Source organism: Condylostylus longicornis, unplaced genomic scaffold (assembly GCF_029603195.1).
Source record: "Condylostylus longicornis isolate FDR11 unplaced genomic scaffold, ASM2960319v2 ptg000046l, whole genome shotgun sequence".
NCBI lineage: Eukaryota > Metazoa > Arthropoda > Insecta > Diptera > Dolichopodidae > Condylostylus > Condylostylus longicornis.
Window position 1 is genome coordinate 350,524 of NW_026578015.1, and position 17,781 is coordinate 368,304.

The window sequence follows — 17,781 nt, forward strand, 5'->3', positions numbered from 1 at the left end:
ATATTGTCTATATATGGTTATATATTGTATTAACGGTTAAGGATATATTTGAGTTTTCTTCTGTTTTTTGTTTTTTTTTTTTTATAATTGTATAATAAATTTGTTATTCAAATTTTTTCCCATTTAATATTTTAATTGTTATTTAATAATTATGACTGTATAAGTATATAGAAAAAAATTTGTTGATATTAAAATTATATAATTTGTTGATTATTTGAAATTAAATATGACCGTGAAATTTACATAGCTCATTAGAAAAATTTAATTAAATAATTTTAAATTTAAAATATGAAATTGAAAATTTTCATTTTTTTTTTGTTTTTTAATAGAAGATTTTATATTTCAAAAAATTTAGGCTGGAATTGGGTGATAGATCAGGTTTCATACAATATAATATAAGCACTAGATTAAAGATTTCCATGAAAAGCACGAATTCTCTTTATATAGTATAGATGATTTGTTTTATTTGCTCTATGGTAATAAGAAAATAGTAGAAATAAAGATTGACAGAAGGAAAATTCAAATCTTTATTCGAATTCTAATTTAACCACCAATTATTGTTTCTTCTCGTAGTTCCCAAAATGTCCATTTACATATATAGGATTATTAATACCCCTTCGAATGTTGAATTGTTAACCTGTGTTAATTAAATTTATATTTTATAGTAGAGATATAAAGGTAAAATGTGAAATTTTAAAATTTTAATTATATAATTTTTTTTTTAAATACTTGCTTGTTTCGGTGTTTTAATAGAGTGATAGAGAAGGGTAATTATTCAAGTAAATAATCAGTTTTAAAATTATTTTATTTTTTATGTATTTACAAATTTAAGAAGATCAGAAATTTTTTTGCTTTCAATTACATTATATACAAATAAATATTTGCCATATAGTTTTTCTTAAAAAAAAAAAAAAAAAATTCATATCCAATCTGGCACTGAGATATAAATTAAATGTCTCAATGTTGCACAAATTTTAGTTTTTATTCCCAATTTCTCAGACTACGAGTATCATAGCAAATACTCAGACTATCATATAGCTTTCTTGCTAATGAAGTCAATTCTTGAAATATATTTAACTAAATCGGATTGATTATTAAGAAATTAAAAAAAAATTAAATAGGAAATTTTTGTAAAGTGCAAAATTAAATTAAAATATACACACACGTGCAAATAATATAAAAATAAAGAGGAAAAATTTTTTTTTTTTTAAAATAAATATTTAAATTAACTTTGAGGTTCTTTGTGATTGCTTTAATATACATCAAATTTCCTCAAATATAATTTAAATTTCATTTACGTTCTTCATAAATGAACACAAATAATTACTCATATTTTATTCATATATTATAAAATAAGTACCATAATACAAGTATATTTGTATACGAGTATATATATATATATGCATCTACTTTCAGAATCCATTATATTTAATTAAAAAATATGATAATCTCTATCCTAAGGATATAAGAGTTATCCCATAACTAAAGTATATTTAATTATAAATATGAAAAAAAAATAAAATAAAAAATTGAAAAAAATTTAAAAATAGAAAAAAATATCAACAATTTTTTTTCATATATTTAAAAAATATTTTCCTTCTCATTATTTGAATTTTCCTTGTCTTAATATCTTGCTCCTTTTTAAATTAAAATAATTGAAAAGGAAACTGAAAAATTTTATACCTTATTTTTATTGTTCTTTGTTCAATATTTTAAGAATATTTTTTTTTTTTTTTTGAATAAAGACGCAACATCCATAAAGGATGAATTTTTTTTGTTGATTGAAATGTAAAGAAAGGAAAAAATGAGAAAATGTAAAGAAAGGCAAAAAAAAAAATTTTCGTTTTTCGTACTTTTACAGTGCACGGTTTGAAATTTTTTAGTTTTTAAAGGAATGAGTAATTTTTAGGCATAAAAATTATTTCATTTTAATTTTTAATTTTTTCTTAAATATTTACATTAAAAATTTCTACTCTTATTTAAAAAATAAAATAGAAAAAGGACATTGACAGCAACAAATTTTAAAAGTAAAAAAAAAAAAAATCCTGCAGATAAGCAAAAAAAATTATGTCCTTTTTTTCGTATTTTCAATATATTTTTGTATTTTTTTTTTTTATAGAAAAATGTGATATATAAGTATTTGTGTGTTGAAATAATGTAAATACTTTTTAAGCCGTTTTTATGTCATAGTGATTAGGATATTCATTTCTTATTTTGTTATTATATATTGGATGTTTAAAGAGAAAAATAGAAAGGATATTAAATATTTTAAAAATAATATTAAAACCAGAAAAAAAAATAGAGTTGACCTTGCCAACTCTGTGATACCCGTACGAATTTGTTATCCTATGTGCGAATAACTAATGTGCCATAACTAACTACAGGGCAGACTATGACTTTAATTTGCCGTATTACCATATTAATTTATACAAAATTTCAGTACTATGTGTTTTTCAAAATACTGTGTGTGCCAAACTACTATTGAAGTTGTATGGCAGCTACCAGAAAGAGCCAAGAAATTTTAGCGAATTTTATCAAGCACATCGGCCCTACTAATATATTCACTTGTGTGAAATCTCAATATTACAGCTTTTATAATTTCTGAGATATAGCCAAATAACTTTTGAAGTTGTATGGCAGGTACCAGAAGGAGCCAAGTAATTTCAACGACTTTTATGAAACACATTGGCCCTACTAATATATTCGTTTGTGTGAAATTTCAATACCACAACTTTTATAGTTTCTGAGATATGGCCAAATAAATTTTGAAGTTGTATGGCAGCTACCCGAACCGGTACCCCGATCATGTCCAACTTAAATAGGGTTCTAGCACTTACTACAATAAATTATTTGTGAAAATTTGGTGAACTTAGCTCAATTAGTTTTTGAGTTATCGTTGGGACGGACCGACGGACGGACGGACAGACAAAGCAACTCAGAATTTGACGCTGATCAAAAACATACACTTGAGTCTATATCTAACACCGTTATTTCTTAGCGCTACAAACGGTAAGGCAAATTTAGTATACCCTTCGAACATACGTTCGTACGGGTATAAATATTGTTGCTGTTCTGTTCTGCACATTCAGTTAATAAATTGTAAAATAATGATAATGGTCTGACGAATGTGATAATATCTTATAATATAAATTCCTAATTTCGTTTAGTATTTCATATTATTGTAATAATTTTTTAACCCTAATGTGGCATTTTCATAAATTTTATTTTAGAATAACAAAAATATAGAATGCGCCTGGAAAATTTTTGTTCTAAGAAATAAAATTTAGTAATTTATAATAGACGAACATTATACCCTATAAGACACAAAAATATAAAATTTTGAAACTATATATAATTAGTTTAATTCTATAATGCTGTACTATTAGATTAAGCTACTTTTGTATATCAAGCTATTTAAATAATTTTAAGTTAAATGCAGCTTAGTTTGTTAAAATTGCTTAACATGCAATCAAATTATCATAATTGTGTGATTTTAATAGCAAAAATTTTTTTAATGAAAAATTTCTTTAGGTATTTAACCCCATATATGTTAATTAAATTTTTGGAATTCCAAAGAGGAGAGTATTGAATATTGATTTCCGAATATCTAACCTAATTAAAATGTATTTAAATTTTGATGATAATTTTTGTTAGTTATGTAAAACCAAATTTGTCATTTAGTGGCTATTTCAAAAAAATATATTCAATTTGATTATTTCATAAAAAAAAAAAATTTTAGGTCAGAAGTTATGATATAAGAGTTTATTAATCGTACATATATGTACGTTCAATTGAATGGGACAGAAAACGAAAATAAAAATTGAAAATTATTCACTTATACACAAATCTTTATCGCATGCAATTTTTAAGTCTTAAAATTTAACGAAGACAAAAAAAAAATGTTGGATAAGCGAAAAATTTAATTATAAAATTTAAAATTTTCGTAATTTGATATACGAATAAATTTGATGAACTCTATAAAAATACTCGGTTGATTTTATATGTTGTTGTAATTTTAAATAAATTTATTTGGTGTTAGGTCTTGAAGAGTGTTTGTTTTAAAAGTGAAGTGAATTAGTCAAAATGTATAAATGAAAAAAATTTATTAATTATTTTAAATTATTATTTTTTAAATATTTTATAAATAGCGAAATAGTATGAATTTAATAAATATTAAATTTACATTGTATATTATTGCGATGCAAGTTGTATGTGCACTTATAAATGAGAATTGCATAAAATTAATTATATCTGGAGTGCTATTTATTTTCTTGGGCAATAATGGTTGAAGAACTCTTCTTCTTTCTTTGGTAATATATGAAATGTATAAGATTAAATAATAAAATTTATTTAGAGTTATTTAGTTTTCATATGTAGTAAAAATTATACATTTTTAAATATTTTTAATTTTAAGAATTAAAATATACACATATACATATAGTTGATTTTGCGGTACTATTGACAATATATAAGATAAAATATAACATAGATTATAATGTGGGACGGTGTTGTTCGTTTTTAAAATTAATCTGTGAATTATTTTTGGTTGAGAAAGAAACAAGTATATTTTTTGAGCGACCGCATTGCATACAATAAGTAGAGTTATATAGAAATGCATTTCTCTATCATAAGGTATAGCGTAAATAAACCATTTTTGACAGAGATTGTCGCTCTGCCAGTCTGTATGTACACGCGTGTATTTCAAGTTCGGCTGAATCGATTTTGATGAGATTCACATGCCACTGTATCTTGTATTACAACATGGTATCAGTTATATGCTGACCACATAAAATTTTTTGTTTTTTTTTGTTGAATTTGTGATTTTGCATGCTATGATGACTTAGAACATCTTTTACTATTCATATAGTATTGTTACTGAAAATCGTTCTTTTAAGAATGGCGACTTTTTATTTTTAAAATACAAATTTTTTGACTTAATATTTTTCACTTATTATTCGGCAATGTATTTAAAATTTAAGGATGGGTTGCAACGTAATGCACTCATACATATTACAGTATGTGTATACATATACACATGCCAATAAATAAGAATTTAATTTAAAGTTTGGTTAGGCCAAATGTTTACATAGATATAATGCAGTGTAGAAAAACAAATGAAAAATGAAATGTGATACTTAACATTTGAATTTTTTATGATATATGATAATTCACGTTATGTATATACATACTTATGTGCCTACTTATATAAATATGTATATCTTTCCTACAACAAAAAAAAAAATCCCAGAATGAGCTAGAGTAGAAGTGAATGCAAAAAAAAAATTAAAAAAACAAAAAAAAAAACGGATTGGAAGGACATACTCAACCTACTATCCTACTTATTATATGCCAAAGAATGACTCTGTGATATTGATGGTATATATACATATATATGATGATGATTAAAATATAATGATTAAGATAGTGTTGGTATAATATAACTTTGGTTTTTGTTGTTGTAATTGCTGTTATTATTCTTGTTAATATAATATTGATGTTGATAATAAAATAATGAAATATGTACAATGCACATTCATATATATGCATATATGTATGTATAAAAAAAAATTTATAATTGTGATATATATATATACATATAGGATAATAGCAATAACAATACGAGATGAGCCACAAAAATGGAATGGAAATTATAAAAGGATGGAAAAAAAGACAAAAACAAACAAATGAAAAAAAAAAATATCCACTTAATACTCTAGCCGACCCCACATGATTTTTTTTTTTTTTTGTTTTATTTTTTCATTTTCTATATGATGATGGTGGTAGTGGTGGTGGTCTCACATTTTTTCCTTCTGATTTTCACTCTTTTTTTTTTCAATTTTATGCGCTAAAAAAAAAATTCAGCTTATTTTTTGTTTTTATTTTTTCGAAAACCAAAAGCATTGAAATGATGAAGAGAGATTGTGGGATGGGGTATCGGTCATGGTGATACTATATATAGCGGTGGGCAGTGATACTCTCTCACGTTTGGTTTTAATTTTTTTTTTTTTTTGAAAACTGACATTTTTTTTTTATTTTCTCTTTTTTTTTTCATTGTTATTTTTTTTTTGGTAGAATGGGGTTTTCAGTTTTTTTTTTTATTTGAATTTGCAAAAATATCCTGTGCACTTATATAAATACATTTCAATATTTATATATTATATAAGTTTTTTTTTTATATGTGATTGTAGGTAGGTAGAATAAGTACATTCACAGTAAAGGATAATTATAATTAACTTAGTTTTATCTATAATTAAATTTTCGTTTTAAATGTTTCGACTACTGTTCCGAAATTGATTCCAATTTTAGCAATCAGAAACCATAATTTGAACTATAATTTTTTCATCGACTCTTCAATTCTATTTCCGAGTTTTGTGTTTTCGGTTTATTTCTAACTCCGAACACATTTTAATAAATAAGGAACTTTCATTCCGGTTCTGATTCTAAATTTGTATTTTAAACTTCGGTTCCGAACTCGGGAAATATACCAGCAATTGGAAAATTAATATTCTAATTCCTCGGTTTTTTTATTTTATCCTCGACTCCGATTTTTCGTTTTTATTTTAAATTCAATTCTTACTCCGACTGAATTCATTATTTTCGATTCCTATAGGCTTGTTTTTGATTTCTACTCCAATTATTGTGGCCAGCATGATTCCGAATATTTTTTCCGAATACTTTTTTCCGAATTTCGAATTCAACTGAAATTCGGACTTACTGAAATAGTATATAATAAACATTGCATTTTGAATACTCTACTACAATGAATACTGTAAATCTTTTTTAAGAACACTTTTTTGAATTTAAAGACTCCTGGCATATTTAGAAAATTTTCAAGGAATTAAAAGAAATTAATTCATAACATACCTAATTTACATTATAAATCATCACACATTTAAAGAGTTCATTCCTTTCAATTTCAAAAACAATTAATCTTAGACCTCATTATAATTATTAGCCTATACTGTATATTTCCACACATTTAAATTAAAGGAAATAAAAAATTCGTTTTTTTATTTTTTGTTTTTAATCTCTAGAGGTTTGGGTTTAATTTTGTTGGATGGATAGATGGATAGATGAATGAATGAATAAAAATGGATAGATGGCTATTGAAACATATTCATATATGAAAAAAAACATATAGTAAATACATTTAAGTCTATAAATGGAAAAAAGCACACAAAAAATCGTGATTATGCCTTCAATGTTATATTGAATAAATGTATGTATGTGTACAAGTGTATAACTATATACATATAGTGTTTTATAATTTAACGAGTCGCTGTTAAAACAAAAAAAAAAATAAAATAAAATAAATAAAAAAAATGCCGCTATTCTAAAATAATGATGATGATATTGATGATGATATAATATCCATATTAATGTAGAAATGGAATGGTCCTTAAAATAATAATAATATAATATAGTGATGATAATGATTGAAAATCCAAACTATATTAGTATTATGCTTGTATAATATTAAAATGTATTAAGTTATAAAAATAGAAATTGTAACAGAAATATACTGAAAAAGTAAAAGAACCAAAAATTTCGAGAACATTGTGAATATTTTTTTTTTTTTAAAAAGTGTATATGCCATCAGGGCACGAAATCGCATTTCGCGAAAAAAATAATAATAATTTAAATGGCATCACAAAGGTTTCCTTTTTGTTTTTATTTTAATTTTTTCTTTTTGATTTTTTCTCTTTTTACGCTGATGAATTTTTATTGTATTTATAACAGTATTATATGTATGTATATATATGTATTAAGAATTGTATACTGGAGATATACTCGTATATAACAGTATTATATTATATCATGGGTACATAATATAGAGTGATCCCAAATATTTTATTAAAATATATTTTACATAATTTAATATTGAATGTATTTCGGAATTTTCAAATTTTATCTACTTATATTTCAAATTTAGTTTCCGATACCAATTTTCTACACATGCAATAGAAGTATCAGTGCTCAGAAACTTAAATTTTTTAATGTGTACAGAGAGATGAAGATATGGGGAGAGTGAAATATAGGGTGGAGGTGAGACAGTTTGTAAAAAATATTAGGGGTTAAAAATGGGGTTCAAAATATCCTGCAATTGGATTCTATTTTAAATATAATTTAGAAGCACAATTATCACATTATCATATATACGGTGCTACATTGTTCATTCATACACAACACCAGTAGTATAGTGAAACATTTTTCTAATCATCCATTTTATTATTAAAAACAAATAGAATTTTTTTTTTTGCGATTTCAATGAATAAAATTACTTATATGTATAGATATGTTCTCTAACACTTGAATTAAAATGAGAATTTTACGGGATTGCATATAACAGAATAATAAATATTATTGTTCCAGAATCCGAAATGCTGCAATTGTTGTGGTAGTAATTTTGATATTAGAAAATCAAAAATTGAATTAAAAATTTCAAATAAATTTAAAAACTAAAAATCTATTTGGTTTGGATTCTTCATAAAATGGAAAATTCTCATATCACTAACCATTATATATGCATGTAACCGAAAATACACGAGAATATTGAAAAAGCGGAATAGTAAAAATAGTATTCAATATATGATCCAGTACCAAGTACAGCACAGTAAGCAGTTAAGTTAATATCACATTTTTGGAGTTAAATTTAAACTCAAGCCTCATACAGTAGCTAAATAGAATAGATAATCCAATTGAAATGGAGTTAAATTTAAACTCAAGCCTCATACAGTAGCTAAATAGAATAGATAATCCAATTGAAATAACTAATATTGGACACCCTGTATATTGAAATTTTTTTTTTTGTAAATGTTATTGTATATACACACATAGGTGAATATATTTTAATATGAGAAGGACAAAAAAAAAATACACAACCAACTGAGAATAGCTTGAACTGTGGCAGCATTGCAAAAATATTAAAAACAAAAACAGAAAGCAAAGCAAAAAAAAAAATAATTGGAGTAGGGGAAAAAAAATTGGTTAAAAAAAATTTTTTTTTTTAAATGAAAAACTTCAAAAAAAAAAAAAGTCGTTTATATTTATTTTATTGTTATTTGTATTGTTTTTTTTTTTTTTCTATTTTTTTTTTATAATATTATTGATTTTGTTGTTAGTGTCCTTTTTTTTCACCATTACGATTTTGATTCGTCGATTCGCGTATTCCTGTTTTTCTTTCTTGTTTTACAGTACAGAATGAAAAAAAAATTTTTTTTGTTTTTTAATTTTTTTTTTATTTACAAAATTTTTTTTGTGTCTCTCTATATCAATTTTTGTTTTCTACATATTTTTCATTCTTCTTGTTTTTTTTTTTGTTTTTTCTAAATTTGTCGTAATTTCTATTTTGTCGTCGTCTCGCGTTGTTTTTAAATTTGTATGTAAAAACGTACATTTTATTTAAATTTTATTTTTCCTCTTATCGTATTTTCTTTTTCTGTTTTTTATACAATTTATTCCAGTTCTAAAACATGAACAACAAATTTAAATTAGTACATAAATTTTGTTATTCAAGAATAAAAAGAAAATTTCTAATAAATAAAAATTTCTCTATACATTTTTCATTAAGCTTTAAGACTTACATTCTACTTTAATATGATAATATAGATCGGGATATAAGTATGTATATGTATATTACTAATAATCAAAAGTCATTATTAAAAATACATACATACATATATATATATATGTACTACATTTGAAATATGAACTTACGATCTGGAGTGAACTAAATATTTGTAAATTTGAAATGCAATTTATTTATGAAAGAAGAAAATTTATACCGGTTTTTCAAACAATGTTAGAAAGTCTTATACTCGTAATATTTTTACGTATTAATTGCTATTGCTTTATTGTTCTACATAATGGAAATATTAATACATAGTTTATAAATATAGAGAATATGTACATACATATATTATTATAGTGGAATCTAATTTTTTTGAAAGTATTTCACTATTCGGAGTTATTACCCTATTTTTTCAATGTTAAAAGCTTTATCGAATTTCTATAAAAGCAAAACTGTAACCAGTAACTATTCTCTTATCCAAAACTATTGCTTTATAACGTGATTGTAATTGCCATAATAAATTAATTAGCAATATATATAATTCGAATGTTATACACTATTAGTAAACATTTTTCGAAAATTACCTATTATTTTAAGATTTCTCCTTAATTTATGCAAAATTATGTGTTAAATAAGAGAATTTCTTTTAATGTTCCATTAACAAGTTCCAAAAGATAAAAATGTATTGTAGATATTTTCCAATGACCCATAGAAAATGTTCCATTAATAAACCTCAGGTTTGATTGAAAATATTTTTATTTTTTTTATGCATAGCATACTCTGTTTTATATTGATGACCATATACAAATTTTTCAAGTAGAAAAACGAAAATTATTAAATTTCTTATAAGTGTTTTTGGTATTAGGTGTTTCTTTAAGAAACATGCCAGATTATTTAATAATTTTAATAAAATTAAAAAATTTTAACTGTTAACTGTTATTACAGTAACAGATTTTTGGAAATATTGACAATTGTTTTGAATTGTACCAAACAATAAGGAAAAAAGAAGAAAAGAAGAAATTTAAAATTGGTATTTTGTAAATTTGGTACATCTTTTTCTAATAATTTAGAACTTGGAATCGCAAAATCATTTCGATTTGAATCAGCAAAGTTATACTGGTTCAAGTGCACATCTAGATTAAATGGTTATACTTATGTATACATTGATATCCTTTTAATGATAAAAATGCAAAATTTTTATTAATTCTTTTAATGATGCACTTACATACATACATATATATCTACGGTACCTTATTTATATAATAATAAAAAAATAAATTTTATATACATAGTTATACAGTAGTATCCTTGGTAACATAATAAACTGTATGCATATATATATTGTGTATGTATACAGGTGAATAAAATATTATTGACTGGTTTTTGAAGCGTTCGGTAATCGAAAAGTCAATAAAAAAAAAATAAAACGACCATGTTATTTATTAATTTTTTTTATTTCACTTTAAGTATATCAAAAACTCACACATTCATACCTATTTGTATATATATATATATATATACATATTTATATATATATATCATACTCATTTATAAAATGCAAGTTAATTTTATTTTTATATTGTTAATTTTTTTTTTGTTATTTAACTATACATAATATGTATGTAGATGCAAATTATTGACAAGATATCCATTGAATGTATAGTATGAAATTGAAATGCAATGGCAATACAAATGTTGGAGAAGAGGAGAGGGGGAGAAGGCGGAAAATGGAACATTTTTTTTTTTATTATTCTATATATTGTTGTTCCAATTTTTTTAATACTTTTTGTATTTGAGAGAAATATGAGTATGGTAATTGGAAAAAATGATAAGGGAAGACAGGGAAACATTGTATGAGATGAAACAATTTGTATGAGGAGTAGTGGTTGGGGCGTAAGGAGCAGTGGAAGGGGTTGATTGAGAATGCATTTTAATTTTTTTCTTTATATACTTATATATTTGCTTAATTATTTTTTTTTTCGTGTTTTCAACTCAGTAATTCATTAAATAAAAAAAAAAAAAAAATATGCATAAGCAAATATCGTTTCGTATACTCGTATACACCCGTATATATAAAATATTTAATTGTATGCGAACATTTTTTTGATGTGCATATATAAAAAAAAAAATATAAAAATTTAAAGCAAATAACACTGAAAAAAAAAATAACAAAAAACAAACAAGAAATGTTGATGCTATTCTTAATTTATAATTAATTTATATATTACGCGCGTTTTACAAAAAAAAAAAAACAAAAAAAACATTGCTGCAAAATAATTTTTGCATATAGTACAAAACAAAGAGAACAAAGAGAAAAATGAAAACAAGAAATTGGAAATCAGCGGAAAATATCATATACAGGGAAAGGACAACACAGAAAGAAAAGCGAGAGAGAGGGTAAAGGGAAAAAAAAATCGTGGACTTTTGATATGAAAAATATTTTTGCTTTTTTTTTTACAATTAATCGATTTTTATGTTTTTTTTTTATTATTTTTGCTCTCACGTTTGATTTATTTTTTTTATTATACCTTTATATTTTAATTTGATTCAGTAAAGGGATGGTGGAACCGGGGGGAGGGAGGGGTTGCGAGGTAAGATTCCATTTTTTTTTTTAAATTTTTATTTTATATAGCATAATTAACAAAATCAAAAAAAAATTTTTAATATTTTCCTGTTTAATGTTAAAAAATTTTTTTTTTTACATTAAAAATATAAAAAGATGGACACCATCGTTTATTGGTTAGTTTAAAAATTATTTATGGGCGGTGTTACATTATAAATATATGTATATAGTTGTAATATATAAGAAAAGAAAATAAATGCGTTCCATTGTATTCAATTTTAATTTATGTATGTACAACGTATATTATATATATTAACAAATTTTTAAATTAATTTTTAAAATATATACGTTTTGTATATACTTTTGAATTATACATATAAAATGCATTGCAATGCTGGTTAAATTCAAATGAGAGAAATTGCAATAAGAACAATAAAATGTTCTTGTTTTTGGAAAATTTTAGGGCCATACTAAAATTCATTCTGATTTTAGGGTTCTTATCATTATTTTATAATTAAAAAAATGATAGTGTCAATATTACAAAAACAAAATTTCGTATTTCAAATTGCGATACCAATTATTACTTTTCTGAACATAATAATTTCAATTTAAATTTTGTAATATTTTTGAAAAAAAAATAAGAAAATTTTTTTGATTTCTTTCATTGACTGTTACTTACTTCATAAAATATTATTATTAAATTACAAGTATAATATAAGATTAGTAAAGTTTTTTCTAATAAATTGAAAAATATTTTAAAATTTAACCTTATCCTTAAATATTTTTAATATTAATATTAATAGACCCCCTGTTTTTTCCCGTAAGTCTCTGATTGTTGAATTGCTCTAGTACAATTTTGATTTCCTTACATATCTATCATTTTAATATTCAAACAAAATGATTTTTTTTTTATGGTATATCACTTTAATGAATGCCAAAAAAAAACTGTTATATTTTTCTTATAATTGTATTACAAATATTTAAATTTTTTATTATCTGTCCTATATATATATGCAATTATTAAAATTAAAGTTAAAATTTTTCGTTTGCTTTACTAAAATTTCATAAAATAAATAATTTTATAATAATTTGTTTGAAAATTATTTAATTGCATTTTGTTAAAGTAAATATTATACTGGTATATTATTGAATTTTTATAATAAATAATAGAATATGATAATAATTATAATGTCGTAATAGAATATTGTATCTGATCATTGGTGCAGTGGTTATGGTCTCTGTTAAAGGTCACTATAAAAATTATATTCAATATTATATAACTTAATATACAATACTAATAAATATTATACAAGTAATTTTCAAATATTCATAATATTCGATACTAAAAACTAAGAAAAATAAACAGTAAATATTAATAACCTCAAATAATTAATATAAATAAAACTACGGCAGGCTAGTCACCTACCTAGCTAACTCTCTATGACTATAGAAACTAGGGCATGATAGATATCATGCACTAGCCCTATACTCCTCCTAGGAGTGAAGAAGGAAAAAAAAAAAAAAAGAAAAAATAGAATATTGTAATAATAGAAATTTGAATACTTTTAGAAATTTTAATAATTTTTGATGTTTACATATCACAAACATTAATAATTACTTAAGACTTAACTTTTTAACAGATATTCTAGAATCTAGAATCAATTATACGAGTAATAAGGTTTAAGAAAAAATGTACATAATTTTTTCGTAATTCTGGAATCTAGGTTCTTTTGTTTTAATTCTAATATAAAAAAGGATATTTAGGGTACAAAACTTTCTCAATTGAATTGTCACGTTTCAAGTACATTAACTTCAAATTTTAGATTTATGAATGAACTAGAGAAATGAAAATTTAATACATTATAGATAAAAAAATGTTATTAAATGCTCTGATTTAATTTTTGAAAAATATAGTACGAGTAATTTACGCTAACCATAATTTTGAAGATTATTACAACGCTTCAAGTAAACTTTTTAATTAGAATATCGATTATGCTTTAAAGAATTCGAATTTTCTATAAAATTGAAAATTATTTAAATTGATTAAGACAATTTTCTATTGTAGCCACGTATACAAAAAATCTAAATTTTTTTCACTTCACCCCCTGGGAGGGATATAGAATGAAGATAACGCATGAAATCATATAAATTAATATTATTTTAATTTAATTCGAATTACTAGCAAGAAAAAAGAATGTTAAGATTGTTACAGTAAGAAAGTGTATTGCAATAAAAAAATTTTATTATCAGAAATAATTAACAATATTACTTATATGTCAAATCAAATGTAATACAAATACTGGACAGTAATACTGGACAGTAATACTGGACAGTAAAATATATGCCAAATACTAAAACAACAAAAATAATTCTTGTCACAAAAATTTTTTGTTCTTATAAATGAACTTGAAATAGAAAAACATATTTTTATTCTAAAAATAAATTTTTCTTTATATAGAAATGACAAATTTAATTGAAATAATTCAATTAAATTAGTAATTTTTTCCGATTTTCATGTGTGTATACGAAATTAAATTTGGCAGATGGTGCATTTTGTAAATATTTTTCTTTATATGCACATACGAGTATTTAAAAAAAAAATATATGTGTTCATATATGAAATTGGAAGTAAAAGAAAACTAAAAAATTTCCATTTAATTGTTATCATCTATATTTAACTTTGAAATATTTAATAACTATTCACAATTATTGCATACATACATACATACATATATGTATATATAAATGTGGGTATTAGAACAAACGTTGCCGCGCCATCATAATTCCAATAAAATCTGAAAATCTGAAAAGCAAACAATAGATTGAAATGAACGAATGAAATTTTCCAATAATAAGTAAAAATTTTTTTCGGCTTTTTTTTTTATTTTTCTTGTTTTAGAAAAAAACCTTTTTTTGTTATATTTTTAAATAATATTTTTCCGCTTTTATTTATTCTCTATGATGATTTTTATACATCCGTTTTCAAAAAATTATTTTTTTTATAGAGAAAAAAATTTTTTTTTCCCAAAAAAAAAAACAGAAAATTTTTGATTTTCTTTTATTCCTTTTGATCTTTTACCGACTACTTTGATGTCCTTAAAGTGCAACAAACGAATTTTTTTTTTCTGTTTTTATTTTCTCTATTTTTTTTTTTTTGTTAGTTTGAGTATAAAATAGCATTTTTCTACATTTTATGGAGCTTTTAACTTTTAAGTTCATTTAATGAAACATGAAAGTTTGATTTGTTTCTGTTTTTATAAGGAGATGGAAACAAAAAGAAAAGTTTTGGTTTTCTTTTTTTATGTCATGAGTTTTTCATAATTTTTTCTTCCGTTTTTTCGAATATATATACATTGAGTATTATAGTAGATTTTTTTTTAAGCTTTGTAAATGAATGAAAAATATAAAATGTTGTAAAAATCACAGACATATAAAAGTATAAAATAAATAAGGAATGAATTTAAAAGGACTCTTTTTTACTCTCTTACGTTTTCAATATCTTGTATGTAACATTTTGTATATATATTGAGTGAAATTAGTTCAAAAAGAAAAAGAAAAATTTAAGATATCCTCTTAAAAATGTGTACAATAAAACAAAAAAAAAATTTGTAAATATTTCCTTGAGACTTTCTCATTTTATCCTTTTAGAAATATTTTACGAAAAAAAAAAAATTTTTTTTTTTATAAATTGATTGATAAAAAATGAATGAATTGGAAAGCAAAAAAAAAAAAAAATAGAAAACGTAAAAATACTCTAAAATATTGTAAAAATGTAGGAATTTTTTTAAAAATTTTTATACGTAGATCAATCGATACAAGTTCGTTTGCTATATAAAAAATTGTGACAACTCGCAAAATTCTTTTACGAGTAGGTATTACTTTAAATTTTGCAATTATATTACATAAATGAAAAAAAATATACTAATTTCAATTGACCTAATTTAGTGTTGTAATTTGTTCATTAAAAAACTAAGATTTTTTGCCAATATAATAGAGCAGAAAATTCTGCCAATATTCTCATACCGGAATAGCGACTTTTTGGAGTTATTTTATTAAAATCAAGTAGCCCAATATACAATCAATTATTTGCACCGAACAAGTTCCATTCAGTTGAAAATTTTAGAAAATTTAGAAAGTTTATGGAATCCTTAAAATTTATTATTAAAAATTTTAATTTAAAATATCTATTTTTAAATATCAAAATTCTGAAATAAATTTTATGAATTGAGTATATATACTAATATGACTCTGAATTATTGAAATGGCTTTGAATTATTGAAAAATTCAAATATGAAATTAATTATATAATTATATTATATAGAATATACATATTTCTGCATTATAAAATTAAATTCAAAGTTATAATATTATTCTTAATAAATAATATTTTCCAGAAAAATGTAAATATTTATTAAATCTATAAAAATTGAGTAATATTTGTGATTCCATTTCATATTTCATAAAGTATCCTGGTGACCTAAATGACCCTTAACGTCAGCAATTCAGTGGGCCTGGTATCAGATGGTAACTTCGTTTCCTGATTATAATATAATCATATTGTAGTTGAGTTAATCAGATAATCATGATAGTTCAGTTTGAGTATTGAATTCATCCATAAAGTCCAATATTATGGATGAATATAATATATTGTATATTATATTGTATGATATAAGTATTGAATTCATCCATAAAGTCCAATTATGAAGTAGGGATCATTTTATATTTATAAAAGAAAAATTAATTTATCTTCGAATGAATTTATAATTGGATATAGTAGGTTTTTTTACACATATTTAATATTTCAAATATTGTTCACAATCAAAATTCTGAAAATTTTTGAATACAAAAAATTTAGATATAGAAAATGCAGAGGTAAAATATTCATATTCATATAGAATACAGTTGCTAACTTCTGTATTTTGTGCGCACACTTTAAACAATTTTCATTTAAGCTAAGAAAACAAATTACTTATGATCCTAAAACTATACAAAATTTTGAAAAATTAAATTTTTCGATTTCTGTTGAGCTTTATTCAGAAAAAATTTTGTAGCAATTTGTTTGCGAAATTTTTTGAATTTTTTTTTATAATTTTCCAGAAATTTCCAAAATAATAGAATTTTTGAAATTTCCGAACAAAAATAGAGAAATTTTCGTTTTTTATACCCGCACGAACGTATGTTCGAAGAACGAATATGAATCTATATCAATATGAATCGTCTGTCCGTCCGTCCGTCCGTCCGTCCCAACGATAACTCAAAAACTAATTGAGCTAAGTTCACCAAATTTTCACAAATGATTTATTGTAGTAAGTGCCAGAACCCTATTTAAATTGGACATGATCGGGGTACCGGTTCGGGTAGCTGCCATACAACTTCAAAATTTATTTGGCTATATCTCAGAAACTATAAAAGCTGTGGTATTGAAATTATATTAGTAGGGCCGATGTGCTTGATAAAATTCGTTAAAATTTCTTGGCTCTTTCTGGTAGCTGCCATACAACTTCAATGGTAGTTTGGCACACACAGTATTTTGAAAAACACATAGTACTGAAATTTTGCATAAATTGATATGCTAATACGGCAACTTAAAGTCATAGTCTGTCCCATAGTCAGTTACGGCATCTTTATTCGTGCACATAGGATAACA

The 17,781-nt window shown here is 23.2% G+C and overlaps 1 protein-coding gene across 2 annotated transcripts in view; it reads left to right on the plus strand.

Moving 5' to 3' along the window:
* The window catches only part of LOC129610677 (neuroguidin), an 84,598-nt gene that overhangs the window by 16,493 nt on the left and 50,324 nt on the right, over positions 1 to 17,781 (plus strand). The window contains exon 1 of one of the 2 annotated variants that reach the window (XM_055523323.1): positions 4,174 to 4,310. The exons of the other annotated variant lie outside the window; for it this stretch is intronic. The gene's annotated coding sequence lies outside the window, so the exon portion shown is untranslated. Of the gene's footprint in view, positions 1 to 4,173; positions 4,311 to 17,781 lie in introns of those variants that run through there. 2 annotated transcript variants of the gene reach the window in all.